Source organism: Adiantum capillus-veneris, chromosome 29 (assembly GCF_014529385.1).
Source record: "Adiantum capillus-veneris isolate H3 chromosome 29, ASM1452938v2, whole genome shotgun sequence".
NCBI lineage: Eukaryota > Viridiplantae > Streptophyta > Polypodiopsida > Polypodiales > Pteridaceae > Adiantum > Adiantum capillus-veneris.
In genome coordinates, this window is record NC_140959.1 from 130,777,191 (window position 1) to 130,800,578 (window position 23,388).

General features: G+C 43.5%; 1 protein-coding gene across 2 annotated transcripts in view; it reads right to left on the minus strand.

The window, feature by feature from the left end:
- The window catches only part of LOC147419928 (BEL1-like homeodomain protein 1), a 31,148-nt gene extending 16,660 nt beyond the window's left edge, over nucleotides 1-14,488 (minus strand). For both annotated transcript variants that reach the window (XM_086505285.1, XM_086505286.1), the window contains exon 1: nucleotides 14,200-14,488. The gene's annotated coding sequence lies outside the window, so the exon portion shown is untranslated. The remainder of the gene's footprint in view (nucleotides 1-14,199) is intronic.
- Between the last annotated feature and the right edge of the window lie 8,900 nt (nucleotides 14,489-23,388).

The following is a 23,388-nucleotide window of genomic DNA, read 5'->3' on the forward strand; positions in this document are numbered from 1 at the left end:
ACGAGCATATTGAGGGTGCCTCTGTTCATACGGACACCCATTACCCATCCACGATAAGCTCTAGACCCTTAGCGGGGACACAAGGTAGCACCACCCAAGACCCTAAAATAGCCGCTAGTGATTCCTCCTCCGACTCAGAAATCATGGAAGCATACCCTACCCAAAACACTGAGAGAGAAGGCCATGCACCTCCCGAAGCTCCACAGCCTAGTACTAGTATGTTTAGCCGTTTCATGGAAACATTAGGTAGAGCTACTCGCTCGGAACCTGATGCAAATGAAGCACACGAAGAGGATGGGTTGGACTCTGACACACCTCTACGATACCCCATTGAGTTAAATAGTGCCTATGGAAAAGTGCTATATAACGCCTTATTGGACACGGGTGCTAAATACAATCTGCTATCCTATGGGGTGTGGTGTCAGTTAGGGAAGCCACCTCTATCTGAGAGTATTATCCAAGTCAAGGGTGTCAACAAAAAAAAAACTGCGGTTTTTGGACTCTGGCACACTTCTGTCAGTTATGACAATGGGGTGGTAGCTCAAGACTTTTTGGTCATGCCTACTGGAACTATGGAGGGTAATATAAACCTAGGCCGCACGTGGATGATAGCCACCAAATGCACTATTGATTGGGGGACTGGGGGTGTTACAACGCAAAAACCAACTCTTAGCCCTACCACTCAAGCCATAGTCCCTGAGATATTGCCCAAGGAAATAAAACCCAAGACATTGCATGTCCAGGAGGTTGAACCATACGTCCCCATAGCCCAACTCTCTAGAGCTTCAACTGATGTAGTTGAAAGAAAGCTTGAGACACACAAGAACCATCCTAATATAATAGAGAAAACATACAAGTGGGTCCCTAAAACCTCTGTAGTGAGCATGGTTGATGCAAAAAAACGGAAACCTAGTAAGAACCGTACCACTCACTCCAAGAAATGTAAAGAAACGCTGCGTTGGATTCCTAAACGACTATTGGAAGCCCAAGGATACTATGAAGGAAATGATCAAATCTAGGTGCCCAAACGTAAAGTGTACTCTTACCTGTCACCTGGCCCATGTAAACCCAATCCTGTGGCTCCAAAACAAATTGAAAATTGCGGAAAGGAAAAAATCATGGAACGTTACACACCCGTTCTAGAGTTAGTTTGGGTACCAAAGAAAGAACGATTTGTCCCACCTAGCTCAGGAACAGGGAAATCAAATGAAGCTTCTTGCTCTTCATGTAGTTCCTATTCGCAAATAGAAGCTTCGACACAACCTCCACCTACCACTGTACATATCCATCCAAGCACGAAAGAGTTTGCACCTTCCGGGGTAAGTTCACCACCTACAACAACGTTGCAAATAAAATCCTGGGAGAGTACCTTACCAACCTTGCAGCTTGATGAGGCACCTAGGGTAATAGAAAACTACTGGCAAAAATCCTCACCTATTACCAACTGGAACAATTGGTTTCAAAGGGTGACAAGCTCATTTCAAACGGTATGATCTACCCAAGGAAGGGGGGAGTGTTTGCTGACAGTCATCATTCATTTGTTTCCCTCTCAACCTTTTTCCCTGACCTCTCAATTCCAATCTTAGGGAATGTACATATAAAGCTTTATACTCACAAAAAAAAAAAAGAGCAAGAGCAATTAGCAAACGAGTATGCACATTAAAGTCAAAACATTGACTCAGACCTACACATGTCACATTTGGTACAGTGAAACAGAAACCTATGCCATAAAACACCTTTGATCCTCATCACTTGAGTGATGGAGGGTAGGTAAGATTAGTACGATAGGAGTGTTTCTGTTTTAGAGTCGAGTGATTAGCGAAGTTCTCTTTTCCCACAGATGTGCCTCCTAGAGGTATTCCTTTTGTTTCATAGTGTGTACAGGAGCGTGTTGCTATTGATAGGATTTGGACCTTCATGGAACCTTTCTCTCGTTCACACTTCAAATCAAGCGCGGCCATCAACACAAACAGGTGTTTCTTGTCCATTAGCATTGCCGTTATCTTTTTGCATCTATGATTGTCTGCTTTGATTGTGATTGGTAGCATAATATTCAGCGCATTGGCTTAGTATCAAACATTTAATTCAATGTAATGTTTTGTCATAATCACTTGTCTAGGTTTAAAAATCAAGCAGTCCGACTAAGCTAGTTTGACCAAGCTAGGTATTAGAAATCTTCTCTTAATACCATGGGGAATGCCTTCCTAATAAACAATGGTTACTTAGGTTCTTAATCCAATTTAGGCAGCATTGTATGAAATGTACTAGGGCTTTCTAGTGGGCTTAACCCTATTGACCTTTAGCTTAAGTATTATAAAGGGAGTTTACTAATGTGATGAGCCTGGGGAATGTAACAGTGTTATATGACCTCCCAAAGTTACAAAATTAAAATGATGAAAATGAACAAACAAAAAATCAAAGTGCCACAATGTAAAATTTTACGCTGGAAGAGAAATCTCAGCTTGATTTGGTACTTCACTCACATGTATTGCCTATGGTACTAGAGCCCTAGAGGTTCCCAGCGTGGGCGCTTTTCCTTGAAAAGCAAAAAACCCAAGGCATACAAAATAAGCATACACATCATAATTGAATCAATGTGAAAAGACCTTGGGGGGTCAAAGAAAAAGTAATCAGTCAGGCGATGATTTCATGAGAAATTCCTTTTATGGTAGCTTAACTACAAGGTTTTCTAGGTATAGCCTCTAGTCAGCCCTCGAACATGAATACTTGGCTCTCGCGATTAAACAACTTAATTGACCACAGAAAATTAAGAAGCTTACCCATGGTATTAATATTCGATCTCTAGTGCTTTTCGACCGTCAAATTAGTGACCCCAGACTTGTTTAATTTTTTGCCTTTACATCTGTTTATGCATTTGATTACATTGCAATTTAATGTTCATTGCTAACAAATTGTTTGAAATTCTTTTACCAATCAATGTGTCTACCTAAAACTGCATATGCTTTTTAAGAGAATGCAATTACTGTGCCAATGTTGTTTGATTTTGCAGTGACTGAAGAAGGCTAAGGACATTCATCTCAAATGCTCTTCCACCTCGACGAACCAGCTTCAACTCAATAGCTTCCGAGGACGGAATCTACATCAGGAAGGGGGGCATGTTAACCCTCACGGCACACGGACACCCATCACCTACGATGGACGCGTATTATGTATTTGGTAGAGTCAGGTACCGGGCTTGTCGGTCCAATAGGGAAAGGGTAGGAGTGATCGCCGGTGAGAGGCGCACTTTAACTTGGACATTCAAGGGATTAGTTGGTTAAGCATGGGCGCCCAAGTGTGAATGGGGTGAGCTCCTATAAAAGCCAACTAAACCTAATTTTTACTCATTCTCTCATTTGTGCAATTGAAGAGTGCTCTTGCTCCATCTCCCTCTTCTTCTTCTTCACCTCCTTGTGTGTGTGTGTGTGTGAGAGAGAGAGAGAGGGAGAGTGTGTGTGCGATCGAGCATTACGAAGGCACGACGGCGGCGAAGCGGTTGAGCGCGGCACGACTGCAGCTTCTTCTTCATCGCGGCGAGGAATCCACCACGAAGGCGAGCGTAGAGCGGTGAGTGACACACCCTTTGTTTTCTTGAGCTTGCTAGTTTAGGCTTGTTGTGTGCTTGGAGCCGTTTGTGGCTCGCATACGGTGTATTGGCAAGTCCCTTGCTTCGACAGTGCGGCAAGGAGCGCACACTAGCACATAGAATCCAATGTTTGAATGTGGCTTAAGACTTAAGTGCTTGAATTGGCGCTCCAAAACGGCCCCAAAAGTTGCCCTCAATGGCCCTTAGTCAACAGTCAAGAGCTGCCAATGGCTATAAACAGCCATTTAAAATTTTTTGGGCTGCTCAATATAATCCACTCACAATTGTGAATTTTGCTTTTTTTTTTAATAAAAACGTATAGAACGTACTAAACGAACGGAACGGTACGTGACCCGCAATACGGAACGAGACGTTCCGTACGTCGTATGAAAACTACCCTGCACGTGACACATCCAACCCTATGTGTCCGTGGACAAGCTACAGCATGATGAGGGTTCAGTCAGTCCAGTCAGTCTAGATTAGAAGTGATTTGGCACTTTGTGAGTCTATTCGTAGACCGTGCATGACCAGTCACCTCGTGTAGATGCATATCCTCTGGTTGCACACAGCATGATCATCAATATTCCCATCAGAATCCATTAGAATCAGTTAGGGGATTTTTCCAGTGCATTTAGCCTATTTTCCCTATTGTCGACATTTTTCACTTATTAATTTAAGTGACTTCCCAACAAAAGTAGGTAGGGCAATTTTGCTAAGTTTGTATATAAGCAAACCCAAGTTAGCACTAAATGGCAGAAGAAGCAGCAGGAGCTCCCCGCTCAACAAGCATCTTCTCAGCAAGAACCCCGCAGTACCCTCAACACCCCTTGGCGTTTTTGGTTTCCCTTCATCGCCTACACTCAGCCCTAGCGTTTGTGCAGATCGCTAGCACCTCCCCCTGACCTAGCGTGTCCAGTTTACCACCATCGTCAGCACTTCCCAGATTTGCCTAGCGTTTTGCTAACGATTCCCAGATCTGCCAGCGTTTTCATTTTCAGCCTATGGCAGAGAATTTGCAGCAGCGTTTTCAGCCTTGAAGACAACAGCAGATTCAGCCCTAGTTATTGCAGAAGATCCCCATTTTCAGCCCTCAAAAACGCAGCCAAAACAGCGTTTTTCAGCCATCGAAAACAGTCCCAAATTTTCAGCCATAGTGTTTTTATGGACAGCAGATAGAAGACCGCAGATTTCAGCCCTAAAGTCGTCGTCGCCATCCCCGTCGTCGTCACCGGCATAGTCCAAAGTTGCATCAGTTTCAATGCATCATCATTGTACCACTTTGTGCAATCATAAGTAGACCACTCTCGCCGACGAGAGTTGGGCCTTCGGAGGAGGGTTTTACAACGTCTCGAGTGTCCTTTCTCTCTTCTCTCTATCTCTCAGTCTCATACACTTGCACGCACAGGGTCCATTCACTTTGTTTATGATCTTAGCATTCTCTCATTAAGAACGGAAGTGAAACCGGCCCGTAGGGCGGTAGGCGTTGGCTTTCACCCGAAATTCTTTACTTTATACACACACACACAGCACTTTGCAAAGAGAACCTGCGACGGGAGTTAACACTTGAACACACACACAGCTCGGAAGCTAGAATGCTCCGAGCAAACGCCGACAATCTGTAGGCCCCAAAATTGGCGCCCCTTTCGGTATTTCTTTATTCTTTAGGAGGGTAAATTACAAGGTAAGGTCCTGGGAATCCTTCACGTGTATCCACCTAGATACCATTTGATTTGGCCAAATTTCGGCAACATAACAGCCCCAAAACTTGCGCGAAACCAATTCCCCTGCTGGAACTCGCTTGCACTGTCGTATACCCTCTGATTCCTGTCCAAAAACAGTAAATTCAGCACGCTGTATTTACTGGTTGTTGCCCTGTTTTCAGCCCCAAACAGTCCCCTAACTGTCCTTTGCCAGTGGGGCACGATTCCCAATGATCTTGGCGTCCGTACGGCTGAAAAACAGTGAAATTACAGCGCATACACAGCGCTGATTTTGCACCTGTACGGTGAGGTTATGACCCTCACCAGTGCCTGCTTTGGAGCAGCAGTTAGCTACCCCTATTCCTGCTCAAGGAGGCTCTTGCCTCAGCACAAAAGCATGAACCCACACAACTGTACATCAGTCAAATGAGTAGCCCTCTTGTGGGGCATCACATAACTGCACGTAGGGGAGAGAGAGCAGTGTGTAGTGTGCAGGGCATCACTCCTAGCACCACACTGTACATGAGAGGGAAAGAAAGCACTCCATAGCTCTTAACCTGTGACAGGTTGCAAATGAGGCCTCTCCCTTCTCTAAATTCAGCGCCAATTCTTCTGCAAGAGGAAAGTGCATGAAAAGTTGACACTTGGCGCATTTACAAGCATTTGCCCGTTTCGGGCTCGCCGTTTAAAAATATCCCAACCGACGCGTCAGTTGACTTCGCGGCAGAGTTATAAAATGTTCCCCTAGTCATACCGGAGGTAATGACGCGAACACATTTCACGGCCCAAAATAGCAGTTCCCTAAATTTTAGGAGATGCTTCCGTTGGGCTCCCACTGGTCTTCTGACCATCTATCCTCATTGGGACCGCATCCAAAAGTACAATGTGGCCCAACTGTCGGATACTTTTTGTTGGAAGTCCCACCTTGACTTTACGCCTTAATTGAGTTCACTTCCTAGTATCCACCGACTTGCTAAGTGCGACGGGGGGACCTATATGATCTTGCTCTGAGCCTAGACATCCTCTTATCATACGAATTCCAGTGCCGACTACTTCCCGTCTGCGGGTGAATCTACCGTTCACATTGGCCATACAATGTCCGACCGTTTGCTACTTCAAAAAGAGGGTCTTAAACAAATAAAATAAACCCCATTGGAAAGAAACCAACAACCAAGGTTAGCAGTTGCCACATCTCTGTGACATGGTTAATAACTGCCACGTCCTCGTGACAGGAAGGCTCTACCTTCCATAAGAGCTAAAAGGAACCTTGAGCACAGTTCGGAGCACTCATCTTGAGCAAAGCGCAAACATTCATTCCGTTGCACCTAACATAGCTTGTGGGACCTTCCAAGAAACAGATATGCCCAGCTTGCTCTTGAGTCTTCTCGGCAGTTGGCCTTACAAGGAGACACGACCTGCTAGTATTGACAAATGACTTCTTGGTTCCAGATGCATGGTTTTAGCATGGATAGACTGCCTCCCTCCCAAGACTCTTTGGAGGCCCCCTCTCTCACCGTGACACGGACAAAGATTATTGGACTTATCCGCCAAGACTTGATTCAGATGAACACCACGAGAACTTGGATAGAGCCTACTCAGGAGTTGGGCACGAAGATGGCTTTTTATAGAGAACATTTTCTCCAACTCACGGCAGATGGCTTTGTAGTCACGCCCAGCTATATAGATACACATTTACCATACAAAGTGTGGTGTGCTATTGGCCAGATACGCACATCCTCACACCACCTTGAGATTGAGAGTGGCACATGTAGAGGAGTCCCGACTAAGGCCAAGGTATGTCGTGTATGCCATAGGGAGCCAGAGACAGAGTTGCATTACATATGTCATTGCTCCACGGACTATGAGATTCGCGGGCGATTCCATTGCTTATTTTGGACAACTTTCCAGAGTTATGGGATACCAAGACCTGAGATGCTTGGGTTTGAGTTGAGGAGACATAGAGATTTCCTATTGAGGCGACCACAAAGAGAGAGAGAGAGAGAGAGAGAGAGAGAGAGAGAGAGAGACTCAACGGCAAGTTACGGACTATTTCATGCCAGCAATTACCACTAGACAGCTAGACAAACAAGTTCTGCAGTAGATTTCGGATCCCACCTCTAGTAGAGGCACACTAATTGACCATGCGATGGACCTAGGGAGATTTAGGTGTCCACGACTACAGAGGAGGACATCCTAGCATAGACGGAGAATACAAAGGAGAAATCCGATTATTTTGGCATGCCACACACAATACCTAGTCAAGTTTTTGACCATGGAGCACATCAAGAAGATCCGACACCGACGGATGTTGGATTTACTCTGAGCTGGAGGATTATCCCCTTCTCAGTAGCTTAAGTTTCTTGCATCCCTCATTATTTTGTACCTTTGTTTTGACTAGAGAGTCTCTCGTCTTTCCCCCACTTTCGCTTTCACTAGAACATTTTGTTTAGGATGTTAAGTCTTTTTTTCAACACACAAACTTTGTATTAGATTCGCCGGTTTGTAACTTGTTAGTCTCATAGGTCATTTTGGCCTTTTGTAGACGTTAATATATCATTTCCTTTCATCTCTCTCTCTCTCTCTCTCTCTCTCTCTCTCTCTCTCTCTCTCTCTCTCTCTCTCTCTCTCTCTCTCTCTACCAGCCACCCATAGGAGTCGGTAGCACTTCTATCAGTTCTTTGTTTGTAGTTTTCTTGTTTGTACCCAGACTTGGTACTAGACTCATCATTGTAATCAGTTGGTCTCATAGGTCATTTTGGCCTCTTGTAGACGTTAATATATCATTTCATTTTCATTTCTCTCTCTGCACACTCATGTGTCCAAAGAAGAATGACTGCAACATTCACTCTTCGTCAAAGCTAATAATTGAATTAGTTTGCATGACTGCATGGGGCAATAATTGTTAACAATGTTGTTTGAGTTTTCTCTGCACAGGTGTAATCGAGTACAATTACTTTTCTCTAAGAGAAAAATATATATGTCAAGACGATAACGTGGTGCAAACCAAGAGCCTAAGTAACAACCTGCTAGTCCACAATGTACGCCACAAAATAGTGGCATTGTTGACTTCGTCGATTTTGACACATAAAGAGCTTTTGGGCTACATTTATTAAAAAGAAATGATTTTAGGAGCTTTTAAGCACTTTGTACGAGCACGCCCTGTATCTCCTGTCACGTGATCTCTGCTACCAGCCATGTGCGCTCTGCTACCATGTCTTGCTACTGCTGTAGCCTTTAGCACTGCAGCAAAGCTTGCCTACACCAGCACCCCTTGCCCACGCAGAGAACGCGATAGAGGACCTTATTGCGATATGAAAGATTTTGTGATAGAGACCTTTATTGCAATAGAAAACTTTGCGATAGAGAGAGAGAGAGAGAGAGAGAATCGTGAGCTTCGTGCGTCGTGTGTGCCCCTTCACGACCCTTGCGAGTCCATCAGCCTTGCGCGAAGTGCTGTCTCTGCGCTCGTCAACCAAAGACCTCAGCCCTACGCGACGAGTTGCTTCTGCACAATTCTCTGCTTGCTGCATGAGGATGCACCCCTTAACCTCTGCGCGAATGCTCATAGCAGCCCTTGTGCGCTCACAAAGAACCCTAGAGTCTAGACAATCAAGCAACCTGCACGTGGTTGCCCCTACTTCCCATCTTCACATGGTTTCCCTTGTGCATTCACAGAGAGAGAGAGAGAGAGAGAGAGAGAGAGAGAGAGAGAGAGAGAGAGGGAAATGAAATGAAATGAAATGTTATATTAACGTCTTCAAAAGGCCATAGTGACCTATGAGACCAAAAAGTTACAAGGTGGTGGATCTGATACAAAGTCAGAGTAACAAAATAACCTAACAACAGTACAAAACAAAGATATATATTATGGGATTCTAGATTGGTCGATGTGAGCTAAGCCGAAAACTAAGCAAAAATGGGCGGCTAGTTGGGATAGCTGAATCAAAAAAAAGATCTAGCATCGGTCGTTGGCGAATCTCATCAATTTCCTCCTTGGTATAGTAGTCTGACCGGGCGTCGTGCATGCCTGGCCAGCGTGCTCTAAATCTTTTGACGTAGCCTCCGCCGATGCTGTGTAGTCCGTCGCACTCGTGGGCGCCTGGATTTCCCCAGTTCAATCGCTCGATCGATCAGTGTGCCTCTGGCGTGAGACGAGGAGGAGCTCTACTGTGGGAGTGGCTCTTGCGGCTGTCCCGTGTCTGCTCTGAAGAAGTCTGTAATCCGTCTTTGAGACTGGTTAGCCTCGCCATTCATCAAGCTCTCTCTGTGTCTACGCAGCTCGAGCAAGAACAAACCCAAGCATCTTTGATCTTCGTATCCCATTACTCTTGAGAATGGTCCAAAACCCTCTCTGAACAAGCAATGGAAGCGGCCTCGTATCTCGTAGTAGACGGGGCAGCGGCATGTATAATGCAGCTCTGTCTCAGGTTCCATGTCACACAAGGGGCGTGTCCTGGCCTCTGCTGGTACTCCGTTGTATCTCCCACTTTCAATCCGCAGCTAGTGAGACGATGTGCGTAACTGGCCAATAGCACATCGTATCCCATGAGACAAGTGGGTATCCATGTATCTGGGTCTCGTCACAAAACCATCTTCCGTAAGCTAGAGAAGGTGGTCTCTGTAGAAGAGAGAGAGAGAGAGAGAGAGAGAGAGAGAGAGAGAGAGAGTCTATTAACGTCCTCTTGAGACCAAAGCTGACCTATAGGACAAAACTGATACATCTTTGGTTACATTCCACTTCGGGTATCATAAAAGGAAGAGAGAGAGAGAGAGAGATTTCATTATCATCCACGGAGGTCAGATATGACCCATGGGACCAAAACAAGCATTACATTTGGTGTTGCGGGGTGAAGACATGAGATACATATTAGTTAGGGACTTAGTGTCCATCGGGGGGTGAAGGAAAAAAGGAAGAGAACAATAACAAAACCTAAGGAGGGTGAAGTGGAGGCGGAGCTGGCTTGGGAGTTCGGAATCCTGGACGATGGCTTTACCGCCACGGTAGACTGCCCATTCCTCGACGATCCAAAGCTTTGTCCCCTTGAGGCGATTTCTTCTTTGTTTTTGAAAGTGAGGATGCATTGACCAAGTGGCACACGTCTATGCGTATCGGTGATCCAAGAGACAGTGTCGAGCTCGATGCTAACTGGTTGAAGAATGTCATTGAGCTTGGAAATGGCTTCTTCGAGGGTGTCCTCCTCAGTGCACCATGGGGAGCAAAGCCCTCCAATCCGAATCTTGATTTTGACCTATTGTGAACTACTGTGTGTGAGTAGTGGGTGCAGGTGATCAGAGCTTTAATGGAAAGCTTGCCTTCTCCCTTGTTGTATGTAGCACGATGATTCCACTCTCGTGCACCTCTCCCCCCCCCCCTTTTGAATATAGAAACATGATGCCCAGCTCAAGGGCTACTCATATGTATGTACAATTGTGTGGGTTCATGCGCGATTACCGAGGCAACAGTCTCTTGTACAGGTATCAAATTAGCTAATTGCTAATCCCTGGCAGGTACACGTTGATTCCAAGAGATTTCACGCAAGAACTCTCCTCCAAATCAAAGGGCAAGTAGCCCTACAGGTGCAAGAACTCGAGGGCTTGCTAGCGATGCGACCGGCACGCGAATCGGAGCCTAAAACAGGGAATTACAGCCTGCTGTGTATTCTTGCAGGTTTAGGGTTTTGACCCTTTTTGATCCCTAATAGTCCCAAGAACTTCGCGGAAGCTAGGGAATTGCCATACAAGTGATCCGGTGCATTTTAGAGGTGAAAAACAGAGATTTCAGCGTGCTGTATTTTCTCGCCAGGTTTGTCAAAGTGCTCGAATGCGCGTGGGAAGTCGTCTAGGGAATGGGGATTTTGTCTGTGAAGCCTCCTACTACGGTCATGCTGCCAAAAGGGTAGGTCATTTTCAGCCCAATAAAAGTGGGACAGCACATAGGAATTTACAGGTTCTCTCCAAAGTTTAATTGAATAAAAAATTACTGAAAGGGGTGCCAACGTTTGGGGCCAACAGGGCGTCACTGTCTACTTAGGAGCTGCCAAGTCGTGCTTTATTTGAAGTTTTGAATTTTAGTCACAGGTTTGTTCGTGAAGTTCCTTTGTGTCACAAAGTTAAACACTGTAAAGATCGGGTGAAAGCTTAAGTCTACTGCCCTTTCGCGAGTCTACGGGCCAGTTTCAATAGCACTAGATATTGTGGTTACGCTACACCGCAAGTGGCAGACAGCTTTTGGCAGATTTGTAGAGGTTTCTTACAAGTGGTCATCCAAGTGGTCATCTCTAAGTACCAACAATCTCTCTCTTTAAAGATAACTACCTGGAGGAGGTTAGAGCTACTCAGGGGCATCTCTGGTGTAGAGCTTCCACACTTTCAGCATCACCTCCACTACCATGGGTGCTCACTGCAGCCTCAAATTCTGCTCTAACAATCGAGTTTGGTGTAGAGGATTTGCTTCTGATCATGCGTGACAGCATCATTATCAATGGCCTCTGCGTCCTATCCAAACCATCATAGTGATCCCTCTTTGGGCCGATTTGTTCAGGAGCATGCTCAATCGTCTATGGTCTACACTGCATCCCCAAACCTCAGCTCCAAAAACAGAGAGAAACAAAGAGACCAAAAACGCTAGAGACTTTGAAAAGAGGGCTGAACAGTCCCCCCATAACCATCATCACCCCAAGGTGCCAATTTGTAACAGATACAACATGTGAGAAAGTGCCCGCTGCCCCTGGCTATAAACAAGGCTATGGGCCAGGTTGGAAAAATGTCCAACCCCAGAAAAACCCCACAACCCATCAATGGAAGGGTGCCTACAAATAAATAAAGGCCCCTAAGTAGTTGGCGACCAGGCCAAAATGGCCGGCTAAGACCAAATGCAACCTGATTGTACATGCAGTGGGTGGCCAGGCCAGGAGACACACTAGCCATACAAGCATGCCTTTCAACGCTGTTGATAAAGCAACCATGCAAGACACACACCAGTTGGATTCTATATATTATGTAGGTTGGTGGCAAGGAAGTAAAATTGCAATCACAAAGCGAGGTGACATGCAGCAGACTTTAGACGATAAAATCATCCCCTTTGAGGAAAGCAGAATTGTTCGATACAAAAACACCAGGAAACTGCCTGCCTTAATGGTTTCTAGAGCCTTCTCAATGCACTTTACTAACTGAACGAGGTAAGATCATAACGCAGCTTTCAACTTTTTAGACTAGAACATGAAAACCAAACGACTGATTACTACATCAACACAATGTCTGTTTTCACATGTACAAAGAAAACAACACACAGGTTGGCTGAGCACTGGCTGATCAATCCATCTCTTCAACTGACCCTCAAATCCGCAAATATTTTAACCTTCCTCTTTTCATATGTACACTCTACAAAGCTATAGAATTCTTGCGAAAGTTTACAAACAGCCAAATGCAGCTAGAATTTGCAGGCAGACCAGGGCATTGTATTTGTCTGTATTTCTCTGTGACTTCAACATCAAATGTTATAGTTTCCAATTTGGTACACAATGCTGCTAAAGATGTATCCCTGGGGCAAATATTGCAACACCTTCAGCTGAGAGAAACGGTGACATCAGGTAAGCAACACATACTCCCTTACAAGGGCCAAAAGAAAATGACAAAAAACAATCTAAAGAATCCATATCAAAAGCTTCTGTTGGTCATAAACAACTCATCACAAAGGTTAAACAATCGTACCTTGTGCTGAACCTAGTTGTACAACTAAAATAACATTATTACCTTGCACCCTAAGCAACAATCGCAATCGTTCCTGAATATGAGAAACGGCCCGACCTAACAAGACTGGCAACTTTTATGCTCAGTAGTAACTTCAGCAGAGACTGAGCTGGCTTATGTCATGTAATAAATGAAAACGTCTACCCAAATGAGAATAGTCAGCATAAACACTACTTTCATATCACAAGCTGCAAGCTCAATCAATTTTACTGGCGTTTGGCAAGATCAAACACAGGCAATAAGAATGCCTAGAAGTGTGGTGGCTATTCAACAAACGGCAGAACCCGCGGTACCTGACTCCAATACCTAGACATAGTACAGCAAATCAGTACGCTAAGCCCCCTGGCTATGTCCTCTTCCAATGGCAACAAGAAGTTTTGTATTGCGTGCACACCCCCCCACCAACCACGTGTCCGCACCTCAGCACTGTGGAGATGTAAACCTCTATCCAAGAATAATAACCAAGTCTTGCAACATTGACGGCCCAAAGAGCCCTCACTGTATCTCCACTAATTTGTTGCTAGAATAGCATACAAGAATCAAAAAGACATCACTATGAAATGGGAAATCAATTTTGTGCAAATCAATAGAAAGCACAGATACTAGGCAACATGAAAGTTTCCTTCAATACAAAATGCACTGGCAGAAAAAACAGACACTATTCAGGAAACAAAAATGGAGCCTTTGAGGCCAAAACTTGCTGCTTTCCAGAGAGAAAGCTTCAGATCGTTAACTACCAACCCAATTTCTGCTTTCTCTATATGCGCAAGGCAACGAGTAGGCAGCTAATGCTGCAGTACTTGAAAACACGGAGGAACAAGAACAACTTTGAGGCAAGGCTTATAACGTGTGTAAGTCTACAATTCTGCAGGTTCGGAACCTTAACAACCATTGCCATTTCTCCATTCGCGGTATACGAGTTACAGCTAAGGGTAGGAGGTAGTGCTACAGTGACGAGAACCCAGCAAGACAAATCACAATTAGATATGCAGGAAAAGGACTACGGGTAGATTAGTCTTTCAATCATATTAGGAACGCTAGCGGATGCGATCAATACAGTAGAGCGCACCCAAAAGGAAGAAAAGGCGCACTGACAGAAAGCAAGTTGTTTATTTGCAGGGAGCAGACAAATGGGAATGGAGGAAAGCGAGAGCAAGAGGGTACCTGCGGTTGCAGAGAGAGCGGCAGCGGAAGCCCGCAGATCTTTCCCGCCCTCATCATCACTATCATTCAAAGCAGAACTTCACTCAAATGATGTTGGCAGCACAGTTTTGCAATAAGGACTTGCGCGAGAGTGAAACCCCCTCTCGTGATGATGGTGAACAGTATGATTAAGAACTCTCTTGATGAAATTTCATACTAAAGAAAGATAAAATGTAATGGGTGGTCACAATATTCTGTGCAAGAAGCGCTCTCTCTCTCTCTCTCCCTCTCTCTCTCTCACTCACACACATAAGACTAATACACTATCTTGGATGAAGGAAAGATGTCATGGAGTAACACGTCCCTTTCTTTGGCGCCCCGCCCCCCCCCCCCCCCCCCCCCCCCACCCCCAAAAAACACAAAAGGGGCCTCCCTCTCTCTCTCTCCCCCTCTCCAAAGAGGTCACTAGTTCTGAAGGTTACTATACCTGGCTCCTTCCTTGGGATGAGAGTCACAGAAAGTTTAAAGCCAAAAGTAGCGATCGATCATAGCCTAGAAAGAGAGGAAGATGTTTCAAGTGTAAGGCCACAAAGTATTTTGCACCTTAAGGTATAGTGCCCTTGGTACTAGTGGCAGTGGTGCAAAGTATTTTGCACCTTAAGGAATAGTGCCCTTGGTACTAGTGAAGAGAGGATCAATCTCTAGAGATAGTGTTTGTTATAAGTCAGTGCCCCTTTGGTACTAACATGTGACTATGAAACACAAAGACCAAGGCACTCCTCACGAAGGGGAAGGTTCTAAGTTGTGTGTGTGTATGTGTCTCTCTGTCTCTCTCTCTTTGGATATGATTTGACTCTCCTTATCATTAAGGGCACAATGGCCAAAGCATGTCCCAAGCTTGGAAAGATGTGTAGTGCAAAATTAGTGGGTAGCAAGATTTGAGAAGGGATGGAGTGGAGGTAGATGGGGGAGAAATCTCCTGGGAAGAGATGGGATGAGGGAAGATGGGGGAGATACCTTGGATAATGAGTAAGACACACATATAAGGCAGGGCTCCGGGAAACATTTTTTTGTAGACACGGCCTTGGAACCTTGTCACACGCGTATGAGCAGGCTAACACTAAATTTGAGAGGGATAATCACTCTAAAAATCTCATATTATAACTAAAAATTCCATGATTTGAACCGGCTTGAGAATCTTCTTGTCCAAATTTGAGTCGGCCATTTTTTATTTTGAACAGGCTTTGGATAAAGCGAACTTATCTTTTCTCGAGCCCTGATATAAGGGAAGAGAGAGACTGTGTGTGTTTGTGTGTGTGTGTGTGTGTGTGTGTGTGTGTGTGTGTGTGTGAGAGAGAGAGAGAGAGAGAGAGAGAGAGAAACCCACGGGGCTTGATTTTTGAAGGTCCATTGCAGGGCAAAACATGACTAGAAATTTGCAAAAATCATGCTACAAAACGAATTTAGTGAAAATTTATACTTTGTAACCCATCAGACCTTGGCACCTACATACACACATCGATTGTTTGGGAAATGTGTCTCGGTTTACACTTGTGCCATTTAGAAATCCAAAATTGTCGACGATGAGCAAGAGGAAAAGGGGAAAAACCACCTTAATCTTCAAGAAAAGAGAGTAAGAATCTTTAAAAATAGATTAATTCTATAATTTTTCTTTAAAGAAATGCTTATAATGTGAGTTTTGCCATTAAAAAAAAAAATCCCGAAGACGAGAGCTTGATTGAGAGAGAGAGAGAGAGAGAGAGAGAGAGAGGAACAGGACCAGGATGAGAGTCTCTCTCAAAAGAAAAGGAAAGCTTAAAGAAAAACAACTCACCATGAATCAAGTTGTGTGTGATACATCAAACAAATATGAGAACGTGACTACTTCTCACGATTGTGGCAAAGAAGACGACACATTTCTGGTGACATTGATGGTGGTTGAGTTTGCTATTGCTTTTTTGTTGGTTCTTGTTGGTCATGGTGATGAGGACAGCATGAAAGAAAATCACTTTCCTAAAGCTTGGATGGTGGAGCATTTGATTATGTTCTCTCCAACTTCCTTAAGCCTTAAACCATACACATAATATGAATCTATCATTATAAACACCCCCCCCCCTTCTCTCTCTCTCTCTCTCTCTCATATTTGGTGGTTTTTTGGAAGGGGGGAGGCACCACTCCCATCAAATGGGATAGCAACTATCACTCACCTATAACTTCTATAATTGTGCCACATCTTCCAAGTGGTTTTAAAGCACACACCTCTTAATGCTCGAAAAGATCATTAATCCTACAGCATGGTGCCACTTATGGATTATTACTCTCTCGTAACTTTTCCATAATTGTGCCACGCCTTTCATGTACTGTGAAGAGGGATCGCACCTCTCTTGGGGCCTCATACTTCTATAGATCATTACTTTTGAAATATCATTACTCAAAAAGATTCCATTGATGTAGTCTCACTCGGCCCTTGTTGCCCCTTGTCAAAGCAATTGCCTGTCCACTAACCACCATGGCCTGCCAAAGGCGTGCTCCTCAACAACACCCTGCTCTCTGCTGTCAACGAATCGCTCTCTGCTGCCACGAGGTGTACTTCCCACTTGTAAACCCCTAAATATTGGAGCCCGTAAGCCATGCTTGTATGCAAAACAAGACCACGAAGAAGAGAAATTTTAACGCCTTGGGTTTCTTGAACCTTGAGAGAGAGAGAGAGAGAGAGAGAGAGAGAGAGAGAGCCCAAGTCTTTGTCCTACTTTCATTGGTTGTGACATTATTGTATGCATGTGCTCTACCTCATCGTGTTGTTTTGCTACCTCGTAAGCCATCAACAATATTTTACAAACATTAGATGTGCATTAGTTATTGCATTTTACGGCTATTGCAAACTACTGCCAATGGCATGCTTTGTATATGTCGCACCTAGAGTGAGTATACTGGGGCGTGCACAACCTACACCATTTAGTGTTTTTTCCTTCATCTATTTTACCCTAGGATATATCCATTACTCAACACATATAGAGAGAAAAGAGGGGGGGGGGGGGGGGGGGGGGGGGGGGGGGGTGTTGTATTTTCATCCTCGAAGGTCAAATATGACTTGCGATACCATATGAAACATGTCTACACTCTATGTTGAGTTGAACAATGACTCTTAGTGTTTAAGGACTGTGGATATGATATGACAACTGAGAGTCCATGGAGTGGTTGTAAAGAGATAGATAGATTGAATTATCGTCTAGGGAGGTCAGATATGACCCATGGGACCGGACACAAAAACAGTACATTGTCAGATACAGCTCAGTTAAGGACTGAGGGTCCATCGAGGGGTGAACAAAAAGGAAAGATAAAATAAACAAAGCCTAAGGAGGGGTAGATGAGGAGGGAGCCGGTTTGGGAGTTCGAAACTCCTGGATAATAGCTTTTCCTCCTCGGTAAACTGCCCATTTTCCTGCAGTGCACGCCTCTCGCATCTTTTGTAGTTCTACCTTCTTCTGCTTGAGTTGGGCAGGAGTAAGGTCTTCTGCAAACCAGATTTTAGTGTCTTTAAGAAGCTTCGATTGCTCGAGGAGTTTGATTCGGTCCGCCTTGGTCTTGAAAGTGATGATTGCATGGTTCGTACGGTGTTCGTGTGTAAGGGAGTTGATTGTGATTGGATCCCAGTCTATCATGTGGGCTACGGATTGGATGCGGGCAAAGGACTCGTTGTTGAGATCCCCCTCACTTTGCCAATTGCTTGGAATCCCACCAATGCGAACATTGAGAGTTATACTATCTTGCCGTTGTTGTTCGAGTAGCATGGACGTCACATGATCGTGGAGGATGACTTGCTGCACTTGATTCTTGATCGTATTGGTGAGAGAGGTCTCGACCTCTGCTTTTGTTGTTGATCTTGACTTCCATCTGTTCCATCTCTTCCGTCTTGGAGTTCTCTACTACGGTGAGCCTAGCCTCGATGACCACCAATCTTTGTTTCAGCTCATTGTTCTCCTTGTGGAGTCTTTTGACTTCATGTTGAAGGCGGGTGGTGTTGTCCATCTTCGGGGGTGTTGCCACAACCCCAGCAAACGTCAGCTTGCCTCGGGATGAGGCCCGAGTGGCCATGATTTTTGCTTGAAAGATGCACCCAAGAGAAACTGCCAAGGTGTTGCTGTAGCCCTTGTGCTCAAAAGATGTCCCTGTATTTACTTGTTTGTTTTCGAGAGATGCATTCGACTTCTCAGAGCTAGGGGCGCATTAGAGACGTTGAATGCATATGGGCTCGTGGGCGAGCAGGGCATCAAACCCGCAGTGGCGAGCATGGCAACAGGGCAGGGTCTCGCTAGGGCAGGACAGGGGTTCGTGGTGCAGGGCAGCCGAGTCCGAGTGGCAAGCAAGGCAGATTCGTGCTCGCGAGTGAACAATGCTCGCTCGCTCTCTCTCTCTCTCTCTCTCTCTCTCTCTCTCTCTCTCTCTCTCTCTCGCACGTGTGCTATGTTTCTTTGTGTCATCGAACTACAGAACACACTGACTAAAGCAAACAGAGAGCGTCATGTGACTAAAAACCGAATTAATCCTTTCCCTCTTTATCTATAGTAAAGGTAGAGATAATGATACTAAATGTGCTTCCACTTGTGAAGATCACAAAATAATCACCATGTGTTCTCTTTTGGCAATGTGCAAATGTTAAAAGCTCCTTTGAAAGACATTTGTCATAAGGACCTAGGACCCCAAAAAAAAAATTTGCCCGGAGTCTATTTTTGGAGATGATTATGTTGCCAAAAATGTATACGCTAGTTATTAACTCACAAAGAAACAAACATGAGGAAGCCTCATCAAACATTCCCATCAATGTCATGTTTGGCCATCTTGAAACCCTTCAACCAAACAAATGTATTCTTACAATTACCAAAAAGATTTGAGTGGATTGAACCAGAACTTTAGTGTCTTCTTCATTGGCTAAAGTTGTAAAATCTTGGCTATATTTAGAGCTTTCCTTGAAGGAAACTTCTTCATTGGCTTCTCGGCTATATTTCAAGCTTTCCTTGAAAAGAAACTAGCAAAATTCTACTTTTCACTATAAAAATGACAAATCCTCCAAAGAAATCAAGAGACGTTTAGGTGTAAAAACTATAGTTCACCTACTTTGTTAACTTGTAATCTTCAACACCTCAAGGCTCGGCTTGAGCTTGAGGTTGTTTTGTAATTGTATGTTGTGCTTAATACAACTCACTCACAAATTGTGAGTTATGAGATGCAGGCGCCGTTTATAACATTCAAGTTTTGGTTTGTTTTTTTTTTTTTTGGGGGGGGGGGGGGGGGGGGGGGGGGGTTGTTAATTAAATGATCAAAATTTTCACAAAAGTCTATGCTAATATTATTATCAAAATTAATAACTATTCCCCCAAATTGTGGCCTTGAAAAATAAGGTTTAACAAAATGCTCTCAATATCTTTCATTTTCATCCCGAAAATATACCATGCAAATCGAGATATGACAGCATTGGATAGAAGCCTTGTAAGGCATTGTTATACATGAAAATAACATGGTTCGAGATAAGGATGAGCTATCTAGCTGTGCATGTTATTCGCTATCTACAGCAACTTGTTTAAGAAAAAAATCACCCCGATGTTTGTGACGAACATGTCATTTGTCACATTATTTATCAAGACACTGCTTAGTTGCGAGGATCCATGATTTGGATATCTGCTAAACGTGGTTGTAAATGTGCTCATAGCTATTAGTAATGTTTGAAGCCATCAATACACAGTGAAAAAACGTGATAAGCTATTTCACTTTATCGATGTTAATAGTAGGTGTTGTGTTACATTTTGCACCACAAACTACCACCAAGAAATCAAATATCCCTTTTGACCACTTTATATGCGAATGGAGCCTCTTAAGCTCCTTGATACCATGAATTTTAACAACTCTACTTTAAAAAGTTGCCAAAGCTTCAACTTCAATCAAATAGGGTTGAGGTGATCTTCTTTAATCATGAATTGCACATCCAAGTCTCTTCTTTGCGGTCTAGTAGAAGGTCCTTTTTGAGTCTCCTTGTACTCGCTTTAAACTTCAAACATTTATCTTGCTTATGTGTAGCTTTAATCTCTCTCTCTCTCTCTCTCTCTCTCTCTCTATATATATATATATATATATATATATACACACACACACAACAACACACAACAAGAATACATATGCAAATAAATGCCCTAATCAGATTGGTTTTCGTTGGGTCTTCCCATTTATGTACATTTATATATTTTTTTTGCATTATGTGTGTGTGTGTGTATATATATATATATATATATATGTGTGTGTGTGTGTGTGTGTATGTACATTATATGAATAATATGAGAGCTATATAGAAATGCATATTATATGCATTGTGTGGTAGTACAAGAAGTATATATAATTGTACATTTATTGTTGCTAGCCTTCAAAAACAAGGTGGGAAGGCATGAAGGCTCGCTAAGTTAAGAGGAGATAAGAGAGAGTAAGTTTAAATACATGCCCATAATTACATAGAATTTTATTGTGTTTCGATATAAAATTGTATGATCTATTACACATATATAATCACAAGTAGTTTATATATTACAAACAGTCCCACTTAAATAATGTGAAAGGTGCACATTGCATATCGACATTTTGAAATAAAATAAAATGAGAAAGAAGTAAAATAAAAACAATAAATTTAAATTTAAAACAAAAAAAAATAGTTTAGTGTTTTTTTATTAAAAAAATAAAAAATTTAATAAACATAATAAAGCAAAATAATGAAATGAATTTTTATGAAGTTTTTGAATGAAATGACCTTGATCAATACCTCATTTCATGCGATGGGACTTGTAGGAATACTCTTTTTAATCTAGAAAGGTGAATACAACTTTGGAAAATATCATTTAAAAGTCTATCATGTCTTTTTATTCACAAGACCCCTCAGGACACTTGTCAAGCAATGAAAATTGGACGACCTTCACCCATAGTGCACTAAGGTCTTTAGCAGGCAAAAAAAATGTTGTGCATTAAGTTGCTGGTTTAATACTACTTGACTTTGAATGATCATTTTGAAGTTTTATCGAGCATATTATTAAAAATTATGCATTGTTGTAAGTTATCTTTACATTGCGTGAAAGCTCTTTGTGTCGTCGGGCCAAAGAAAGGGACTTGAACTCGTGAAGAGGATGCTTTGTTGTTCGACCTGATTTTTTTCATGGCATCCTTGCGTATGGCCCTATAGTCGCTCGTACAAAAAAGGAGAGGGGTTTTACAATATTTGAAGGAGATACAAGAGGGGAGTTGAAAGCATAGTAAGCTCGCAATGGAGAGGTTTTTGTGCATGGCTAGAAAAAGTGGTGAACCGCTTTAAGAAAATGATCAAGAAGACGTGTCAAAAAAGGTTGTGTGGGTGGTACACAATAAAGTCAAGTACTTGTCAATTTCTTCTAAAAGCTATAGCGTGTGAGCATGGGCGTTCATGATGTAGAGATATGTGAAATTTTCTATGTATCTATCTTTGAAAAGCAATTGCATCTTCTTGTTGTTGTTGTTATAGTATAAGGTGGCCTCATCCTCCTATGGTAGGGGATTGTTGTCTAGGTTGAGAATCATCTTACAAAAAGCAACAACCAAGAAACTTGCATTACATGCCAATGCTCTAACACCCGCCCCCCTTTTCCTTTTCAAATGCCATGCTCATGGCTTTGTCTTGTGAGGACCACATGGTGCTCTTGGTGGGAATCTTCAATTGAACTAAAGTACATTGCACTTTTTCTATATGATACTAGGTAAGCCTTCCTCCCACTCTTTAGACTATGACAAAAAGGCTTCATGGGTGATTTAAATGCTCCCACTTTAATCATAACTAGTAAAACGGCGCCGCTTTCGGCGGAGGCATGGCCCCTCTTACTCTCAAGTCTCATGCAAAACAACCTGTACCGTTGCATGACGTCCATCATGCCAACCCTTGTGGGCGTGTACGCTTAGAGAACGCAATCACAGGTATAGGTAGCACCACAACAGCGTGACATAGAGAACATCTGCAGAGACACCCGCCTTTAATGTGTGCTACCAAGAGCACCTACAACTCTCTCCTAGGCATGGTGGTGAGAACCTTAGCCTCGTCGATTTTGCACTGCCTGTCATCCATGCAATGGGGCCGCCTCCATGGGATCTGAGAGCTTTGAAGGCATTTATAACCTACAAGAGCGTGCATGCACATCTTGTGATTCCCATCTAACACACACGCTCGCTTGCTTGTCCTTCCTCCCTTTACAGTGTTCAAGAAAAATCATTTTTCCAATCATACTAAAGTCCTTTCCTTGAATTTGCCAACACAAAATTTTAGAAAATTAGGTTTGTTTGCGGGTTTTATATACTATGTTTCTCTATTTTAGTGTGGAATTTCTTCTTTTCCTCTGGACCTCAACCGGAAATTTTGAAATTGAAAACAGCACGATATTAAGTTGACACATTTTTCCCAAACAATATCCCTCTAGCTATTGCTTCAGGCAAGTGAACCCTAAGCAGATATCGAATCCAAGCTCACGTCCTTGATCACTCCCATTGAAGAAAAGAAATCGCGTATACGGTATGGTTGTGAAAGTGAGTGGGAAATCAAGGCGCCCTGGCTCCAAATATCAACTTATCAAATGCAACCACAATGGCCGTCCACACCACATGCCATGCTAGTTGTCCTTAGCCAAAGCTCTTTGATTAATCATTGTTCAATAGCATTGCTTCCATAACCATTTTTGCTCTTATTGCGGGTGTATTTCTTTCTCTCTTGTTGTTGTTGTTGTGAAGCAAATGCTCAAGCAGTTCTTGTGATGACCCTCACAAAAGCAGACCAATTGCGGTGCAACACGTGCAAGAAAAGAGGGTGAGAAAATCATCCAATTAGCTCACAAATGTGGCAAAAAAAAGCTTCCAAGACCTCGACGCCCACATCCAACCATAGCTGCGTCTGCGTGTTTGTGAGTTTTGGATGAGAAAAATGTCCTTCGCGCTAAGGGGATGCAGGATATAAACGGCACAATGGTCGGATGCAAGTGACCATGCCTTTCCTTGGACTCCAGCTTTGCGATCACACGAAGCAGGCAACGCTTAGGCATCTCCTTCAGTTTCATCTTGGCCACGCCGGCCAACTCCTCTAATTTCTAGCAACGGTCAAGCATCTCCTTTGACTTCATGTCCACCATGCCGGCCAACTCCTTTTCTCGGTTGCCGCTATGT